This window comes from Bison bison, unplaced genomic scaffold (assembly GCF_000754665.1).
Source record: "Bison bison bison isolate TAMUID 2011002044 unplaced genomic scaffold, Bison_UMD1.0 scf7180017864146, whole genome shotgun sequence".
In the NCBI taxonomy this organism is placed as follows: domain Eukaryota; kingdom Metazoa; phylum Chordata; class Mammalia; order Artiodactyla; family Bovidae; genus Bison; species Bison bison.
The window spans coordinates 7,703,518-7,711,974 of NW_011494718.1; positions in this window are offsets into that span (position 1 = coordinate 7,703,518).

Consider the following 8,457-nt stretch of genomic DNA (forward strand, 5'->3'; position numbering starts at 1 on the left):
GTATCTCTAATTTTCTTGAAGAGATCTCTAGTTTTTCCCATTCTGTTGTTTTCCTCTATTTCTTTGCATTGATCACTGAGGACGGCTTTCTTATCTCTCTTTGCTATTTTTTGGAACTCTGCATTCAAATGGGCATATCTTTCCTTTTCTCCTTTGCTTTTAGCTTCTCTTCTTTTTGCAGCTATTTGTAAAGCCTCCTCAGACAGCCATTTTGCTTTTTTGCATTTCTTTTCCATGGGGATGGTCTTGATCCCTGTCTCCTGTACCATGTCACAAACCTCCGTCCATAGTTCATCAGGCACTCTATCTATCAGATCTAGGCCCTTAAATCTATTTCTCACTTCCACTGTATAATCATAAGGGATTTGATTTAGGTCATACCTGAATGGTCTAGTGGTTTTCCCTACATTCTTCAATTTGAGTCTGAATTTGGCAATAAGGAGTTCATGATCTGAGCCACAGTCAGCTCCCAGTCTTGTTTTTGCTGACTGTATAGAGCTTCTCCATCTTTGGCTGCAAAGAATATGATCAATCTGATTTTGGTATTGACCATCTGGTGATGTCCATGCATAGAGTCTTTCTTGTGTTGTTGGAAGAGCGTGTTTGCTATGATCAGTGCGTTCTCTTGGCAAAACTCTATTAGCCTTTGCCCTGTTTCATTCCGTATTCCAAGACCAAATTTGCCTGTTACTCTAGATGTTTCTTGACCTTCTACTTTTGCATTCCAGTCCTCTATAATGAAAAGGACATCTTTTTCGGGTGTTAGTTCTAAAAGGTCTTGTAGGTCTTTATAGAACCATTCAACTTCAGCTTCTTCAGTGTTACTGGTTGGGGCATAGGCTTGGATCACTGTGATATTGAATGATTTGCCTTGGAAATGAACAGAGATCATTCTGTCATTTTTGAGACTCCATCCAAGTACTGCATTTCAGACTCTTTGGTTGACCATAATGGCTAATCCATTTCTTCTAAGGGATTCCTGCCTGAGAGGAGCAACCCCATGTCCAAGGAGTGGTGGCTGCACCGGCGCAAGACAGCTGAGAGGAGCTACTCCACCTTCAAGGTCAGGAGGGGCGACCTTGTCCAAGGTAAGGAGCAGCGGCTGCACTTTGCTATAGCAGTCATGAAGAGATACCCCACATCCAAGGTAAGATAAACCCAAGTGAGATGGTAGGTGTTGCGAGAGGGCATCAGAGGGCAGACACACTGAATCCATAATCACAGAAAACTAGTCAATCTAATCACACTAGGACCACAGCCTTGTCTAACTCAATGAAACTAAGCCATGCCCGTGGGGCCACCCAAGATGGGCGGGTCATGGTGGAGAGGTCTGACAGAATGTGGTCCACTGGAGAAGGGAATGGCAAACCACTTCAGTATTCATGCCTTGAGAACCCCATGAACAGTATGAAAAGGCAAAATGATAGGATACTGAAAGAGGAACTCCCCAGGTCGGTAGTGCCCAATATGCTACTGGAGATCAGTGGAGAAATAACTCCAGAAAGAATGAAGGGATGGAGCCAAAGCCAAAACCAATACCCAGCTGTGGATATGACTGGTGATAGAAGCAAGGTCCAATGATGTAAAGAGCAATATTGCATAGGAACCTGGAATGTTAGGTCCATGAATCAAGGCAAATTGGAAGTGGTCAAACAGGAGATGGCAAGAGTGAACGTCGACATTCTAGGAATCAGCAAACTAAAATGGACTGGAATGGGTGAATTTAACTCAGATGACCATTGTATCTACAAAAACACTTATTTTATAACAACTTTTCTGTTAATGAAATTCCAGCAATATATGGGTTTGTAAATGTAGGAGTCCTACCTAACAATTTTCTCACTCCCACCGCCAAATTAGAAAAGTGAATAGGGAGGAATGGACATAATAAAAATGTGAAAATAAAGGAGAGTTCATAGTACAGCTTGGAGAAGGAAATGGCAACCCACTCCAGTGTTCTTGCCTGGAGAATCCCAGGGGCGGTGGAGCCTGGTGGGCTGCTGTCTATAGGGTCGCACAGAATCAGACACAACTGAAGCGACTTAGCAGCAGCAGCATAATACAGCTGTATTTCCTAAACATCAATTGTATTTCCTAAAACATATGCTTTCCAGAGATAATAACAATACAATTCATCATGCTTCCTTTGGTGTCAGTGAAGTTCAGAGGCAAACTTATAGTTTAACTGTACAATGAAGTTAATCCTGCCATTTGGCTGTCTGCATTCTTTTCTTTTCCTTATATCTTATTTGCTGATTCTTTTCCCAAAATATTATTATGCTTGCTATTGTATCTTTTCTCTGAGTTGACTTAAATCGTTTTCTAAAGAATGAGACAGAAAAATTCAAAGTTGAAAAAGCATAAAATGCAGTGTCATCACAAGAACAGGATGCAGAGGCCATGAGATCAACCATTTAGGTTGTTACTTTGACAACTATTCCTAGCTATGAGTTTTATCAAGACTAAAGTTGCCTTTATTCAGACAAACAACAGTAGGAATTTAGTACAAAAATTAAAAGATGCTTATTCCTTGGAAGAAAAGTTATGACCAACTAGATAGCATATTAAAAAGCAGAGACATTACTTTGCCAACAAAGTTCCATCTAGTCAAGGCTATTTTTCCAGTGGTCATGTATGGATGTGAGAGTTGGACTGTGAAGAAAGCTGAGCGCCAGGAATTGATGCTTTGAACTGTGGTGTTGGAGAAGACTCTTGAGAGTCCCTTGGACTGCAAGGAGATCCAACCAGTCCATTCTGAAGGAGATCAGCCCTGGGATTTCTTTGGAGGGAATGATGCTGAAGCTGAAACTCCAGTACTTTAGCCACCTCATGCAAAGAGTTGACTCATCGGAAAAGACTCTGATGCTGGGAGGGACTGGGGGCAGGAGGAGAAGGGGATGACAGAGGATAAGATGGGTGGATGGCATCACTGACTCGATGGACATGAGTGTCAGTGAACTCCGGGAGTTAGTGATGGACAGGGAGGCCTGGCGTGCTGCAATTCATGGGGTCGCAAAGAGTCAGACACAACTGAGCGACTGAACTGAACAGCTCTGAAGGATGACCTCAGAACACTTACAGAATATTTTAGAGAATAACACAAACAGAAAAGCACCAAAGCAAAATCCTATGACCCTATTGGTATCTTACCTGATTTCATTACCTGGGTAAGAACCTATTCATCAACAAGTAACCAGGAAAGGAAAAATTTGCAAGTGAATAATAGTAAAACAAGATTAACTCATTTTATTCCTATATTTTTATAACTTCTACCTTTTTGTGTATTAGACATAAACAGTGGCAATGTAATAACCTTGAAAATGAACTAAAATAGGTTAAGCAAGGTAGTTGTACGACTTTATAGTCAAAATGATGATGGTTCAAATCTTGGTGTGTGTTTTACTTGTCTTATGACCCTGGAGACTTCTCAACCCTTGAAAGTAAGTTTTCTCATGGTACTACAGAGATAATAACAATAGCTACCTTCATAAAGTTGTCATGAGAATCAAGTGAGGTGATAGATATACAGATAGATATGTATTAGACTATCACAATTATAAGTGGTCAATAGTATTAGCAGCAATCATCACTGTTTGTAAATACCAAAAGCATAAACTGTTTTTCTAGTGGAATCTAAAGATGTTATTTTGGGGTGCAAAAAATGAGTCCATGTGAATAATGACCAGGATGACCACAGGTGAGTTTTACAGATCAAGGGACCACCCAGGTCATTCACTTTGCACTGAACTGGGGTTTTCAGAACAATTGATTAGAGTGCTGTCCCCAGTTTAGTAGACGACCAGACCACAGGACAGGGGAGACTAACTTCTCCTGAACTCAGGTCTCTAAGAGAGCTCTGATGCCTTGAAAATCAAACAGTATCTGGCCACAGTGTCTGCAAACAATTCCAATAATTTACAAATCAAAAGGACTAGTTTTTATTGTATCTTGCCCAAGAGCTTTCTGTAACTATGAGTTCAGAATTATATGTTTTATTTCAAAGTTATCTGGTTCCTGTAATTGTTGCTTTTTGGCATGGCTGTATAGCCATTCAAAGACGCTTCCCTGTCACCCTCAGGGTCCCTACCTTTCTCTGCACACTCTTTCCCATCCTCTCCTTAACATCTCTGATCCTGTAAATGTAAGGTTAGAAGCTAGAGTTACCCTCTTGCATTAAAAGCAGACGTAAGCATCCTCCCTGCTAAAGATTCCTGGCCAATATCCTTTCAGAAAGAAATGTTCCCATTTGAGCTCACAGGCCAGCCATTTCTCAACATTCAATCACTGGTGCTATTTTACCTTCAAGGTCATTGTGTAACCGTGGCATTCATCGTTCTAGAAACATCTGTGCAGAACTTGAGTGTGAGAGTTGTAATCCAAAACTCAATAGTATTCTTTCTAGGAATATCACTAATTACAATTTCACAGAAAATAAATATCTAGTGACTGAAAGTAGAAAAAAAAATTGGAAAGATTCACTGACCAGAGAAAACCCTCAGAAACCTTCTTTAGAGGAAAAGCTTTAAGTTATCGGATGCCACGCAATATGACAAACAGGTCTAGGTGTTAAGTAAGAAGTTCCCATCACAAATCCACAGATTATTTACTAACACTGCAGAACAGACTTGGCTACTTACAGGAAGCTGTGACTCTTATGTATGCTTTCTTAACAGTAAAAAAGAGAGTACACTGTATTTTGCGACCATCAGTTAGCTCACAGCTGGGTTTAATAATGAGGGAGTTTGGGATATCCGATGTAAAATGTTAAGACAAACCCAGGAAGGCTGATTTCACTGTCATCCTTGGCCAGAGGCAACAGATAAAGACTTTGGGGAAATATGTATTTCCTTTGAGTTCCAGAGCCTAGAGAAAAGGTTATGTTATAGAAATGACACTAATTTAAGGGAATATTTTAGTCACACACCAACACTTTCTACTTCTTTCTCATGATTTTTCTTACTGAAAGAATTGGAATATGCCAAAGGGGACCAAGTATCTCAGGAAAAGAAGAAAGACAGGTATATGTATACATATAGCTGGTTCACTTTGCTGTGCAGCAGAAACTAACACATTGTAAAGCAACTAAGCTCCAGTAAAAAATAAATTAATTAAAAAAAGAAAGATACAAGGGAAGAAATGGAGCAGGAGGACAAACAGGTAAGAAGAAAGGGTAAAAAAAAAGGAAGATAAAAAATAAAATAGGTAAAATAAATAAATAAAATAAAATAGGTTAAAAAAAAAAGGCACTGGTTTTCTTCATTTTAGGAATTTTGGTCACTAACCAGCACACAGTGGTCATTTAGGCCTGGGTTCTATAAATTTGATTTGCAGAGTACTGTCTTAAAAATGCAGTTTTACATTGTAGAACATACAGTAATTTGAATTACAACAGTAATTTTATATTAGAGATTCTAAGTTCCCTTATTCTTTGACAGAGAAGAATCATAAACAGTTAACCATGTTAGTTATTTACATTTTAAAAAGTGACTCCTAATTTCTTGAAAAGTTGATCTTTCTTTAAAGAATACCCCTCACAACTCCAGCAATTTTTGCCCTCTTTTTAAAAATCTATTGACTTGTCTAGCAAAGTAAAGTTCTATCCTGACCTTTGTGAATTAGCAAAAATGATTGGAATTCTAATCAGATTGTACTTTGCTATTCTGGGTCTCAATTCCCTTATGTAGTTGACAAGAAAAATATTGTATCTTTTTTTTTTTTTTAATTGCCTTACACTTAGGTTCCCCTGTTTTCTTGTCAAGAGGCTTGTGCTTCTATCCCTGCTTCTGGTTCTAGGAGGACACTTGGCTGTATATCTTCTCAGTATAAACAGTGATTCGGGGCCCCTGCCCCCTCCTCGTCCTCGGCAGACATAATCTAATCTGTGTATGTGACAAGACCAATTAGTCTCGCCCACTCTCCAGCCTTCTGTCCCTCCCCTGTCAGCTGCCACCCTCTTGGCACTCCATCTCTTTTAGGAAGTCGCGATGGGAGCCAAATTTCCCAACTGAATTCATTAGATGAATATGCAGGTCCAGATTGCAGAAATGTGCTCACATCCTCAAGTAGAACTCTGAATCAAGACTTCTGACTCTTTCTCTCTTGTTGCATGTTATGTTTATCAGAAGATTTCCAACTACAAACTTCCTTGCTGGCTGGGAAGAAGGGAAGCTACATTTGACAAGAAGAGGCAAGGGGAAGGCCCAGAACTGCACTGAACAAAATAATTCCAGGGAATGCCAGCCTCTAAGGGGATGGGTGCAGTTATTTTCTACAAGTGTCAAGCTGCTTACTTTTGACCCGCAGAGGTGGCCTGAGAATGCAGATGATGGATGAGCAGGGCATGCCGTTCATAATGCATGCTCAGAGCACTGGCCCTGCTAGCATTTGGGTCAGTGGGAATCAGAACGGTACCTGGAGGGCAAGATGTGGAACAGCTGATGATGTACCAGACTGTCGTCCCCACAGCTGGGGACAGCAGGTGCCAAGAGTCTGGCCCATCACATGTTCAGGAACCCAAGAGAGAAATCCCTTATGATTGCTTCCTTTTCTTTCTGTTATCAGAAGTCATTTTCAGATTTTTAAAGTCTATTATGACTTTTTAAGTCTTTATTGAACTTGTGACAATATTTCTTCTGTTTTATCTTTTGGTTTCTTTGGCCAAGAGGCATGTGGGATCTTAGTTCCCTGACCAGGGATCCAACCTACACCCCCTGCATAGGAAGGCAAAGTCTTAACCACTGGACCACCAGAGAAGTCCCAGTTTATTTTTGTTTATTTAATTGAAGTATAGTTGATTTACAATGTTGTGTTAATTTCTATTGTACAGCAAAGTGATTCAGTTATGTACATTCTTTTTCATATGCTTTTCCATCATGGCTTATTACAGATTATTGAATATAGTTCCCTGTGCTATGTAGTAGGACCCTGTGGTTTATTCATTCCATATATAATAGTTTGCATCTGCTAATCCCAGACTCCCAATCCTTCTCTCCCACACCCAATTCCCCTTGGCAACCACAAATCTGTTCTCTATGTCTGGGCATCTGTTCCTGTTTCATATGCATCATTATTTTCAATATCATAACTGCTGAAGGAGGGTTGAACATTCTAACATATTCATAGCTGGTAGCTTAAATTTCAAAACTGATAACTGTAAGTATCATTTCATGATAGCTGAGAGGCAGAACATAAGTTGCTGTCTCTGGGTCAGTTGCTCAAATAGACATCGGAATTTTAAAAATATTTCACAATGTCCATCAGTAAAACGTGAGGCTCATTGCAAATATGCCAACTAATTAGTGTTCCTTTCAGAATAAGGTTGCTGCTGCTGCTAAGTCACTTCAGTCGTGTCCGACTCTTAGCGACCCCATGGACTGCAGCCTACCAGGCTCCTCCATCAATGGGATTTTCCAGGCAAGAGTACTGGAGTAGGGTGCCATTGCCTTCTCCATCAAAACAAGGTTAGTGACCTTCTATTGTTTTAAAAGCATAGGCAGATTTCTTGGATTAATTGAAAGTTCCCTTATCAACTCATAAATATAAATATAAAAGTGAGACAGAAATAGAGGTTGAGGAAGGAACCAAGAAATAAATGTCAAAGTCTTAAAGACAAATTCTCTAGGAATTTGAGGTGACAATAAGACGCCTTTCCTTTTGTGTATCAGTTTGCCCCTCACTTCAAATTCCTGCAGAGTTTATTGTCATCTGCTTCCAAGTCATCATGCACAGGAAGACCCAGGTACTTCATGCAGGTTTCCAGGTGTGTCCTTGTGACTAAGAGAATCTTGGCTTTTACACTATGGATTCTGTGTTCTCACCTGCCCTAGACAACAGACTTGAACTACTGATGGGACCAGTTGGGTGGACATTCCCAGTAATAGAGGAGGAAAATAAAAAGGGAAAGTGGGGATCCCTGTTGTCAGGAGACAGGCCTGAGAGCACACACATGGCTGCCTGGACAAGAGGCCATCCTCCTGAGAACATTTCAGAGAGATGCCTCTTTCTCTAACACACCCTGACAATGGGAAGTAAGACTATTCCCTTTCTCTTCTTTGTCAACTAAGTTTTAATGTCCTGTCTCTCTAATTTTAGTTTAGCAAATTCCCAATATCACCTGTGCAGTAAACTTTGCTTGTAATCCCAGGACATGAGAGTCAAGGACAGCAGTCAGTGGAGGGAGGAGACGTTTTCCCAAAGACCTTCTACCTAACTCACCATTTCTCAGCATCGTCCACACTGTGATGGTCCAGAATGATGGGAGCTGCTAAAAAGCCAATGGGATGCTTTGTCTTCCCTTGACTTCTGGCCAGCTTCCACTCATATTATGGCTATCAGAAGATTAAAAGAGAAATAGAGATTAAAAAAAAAAAAAGAACTTATTGGATTAAAAAGTCTATACAATTGTGGCAGAAATCAATACATTTTAAGAATGAATCCTTATGATTATACAGTGGAAGT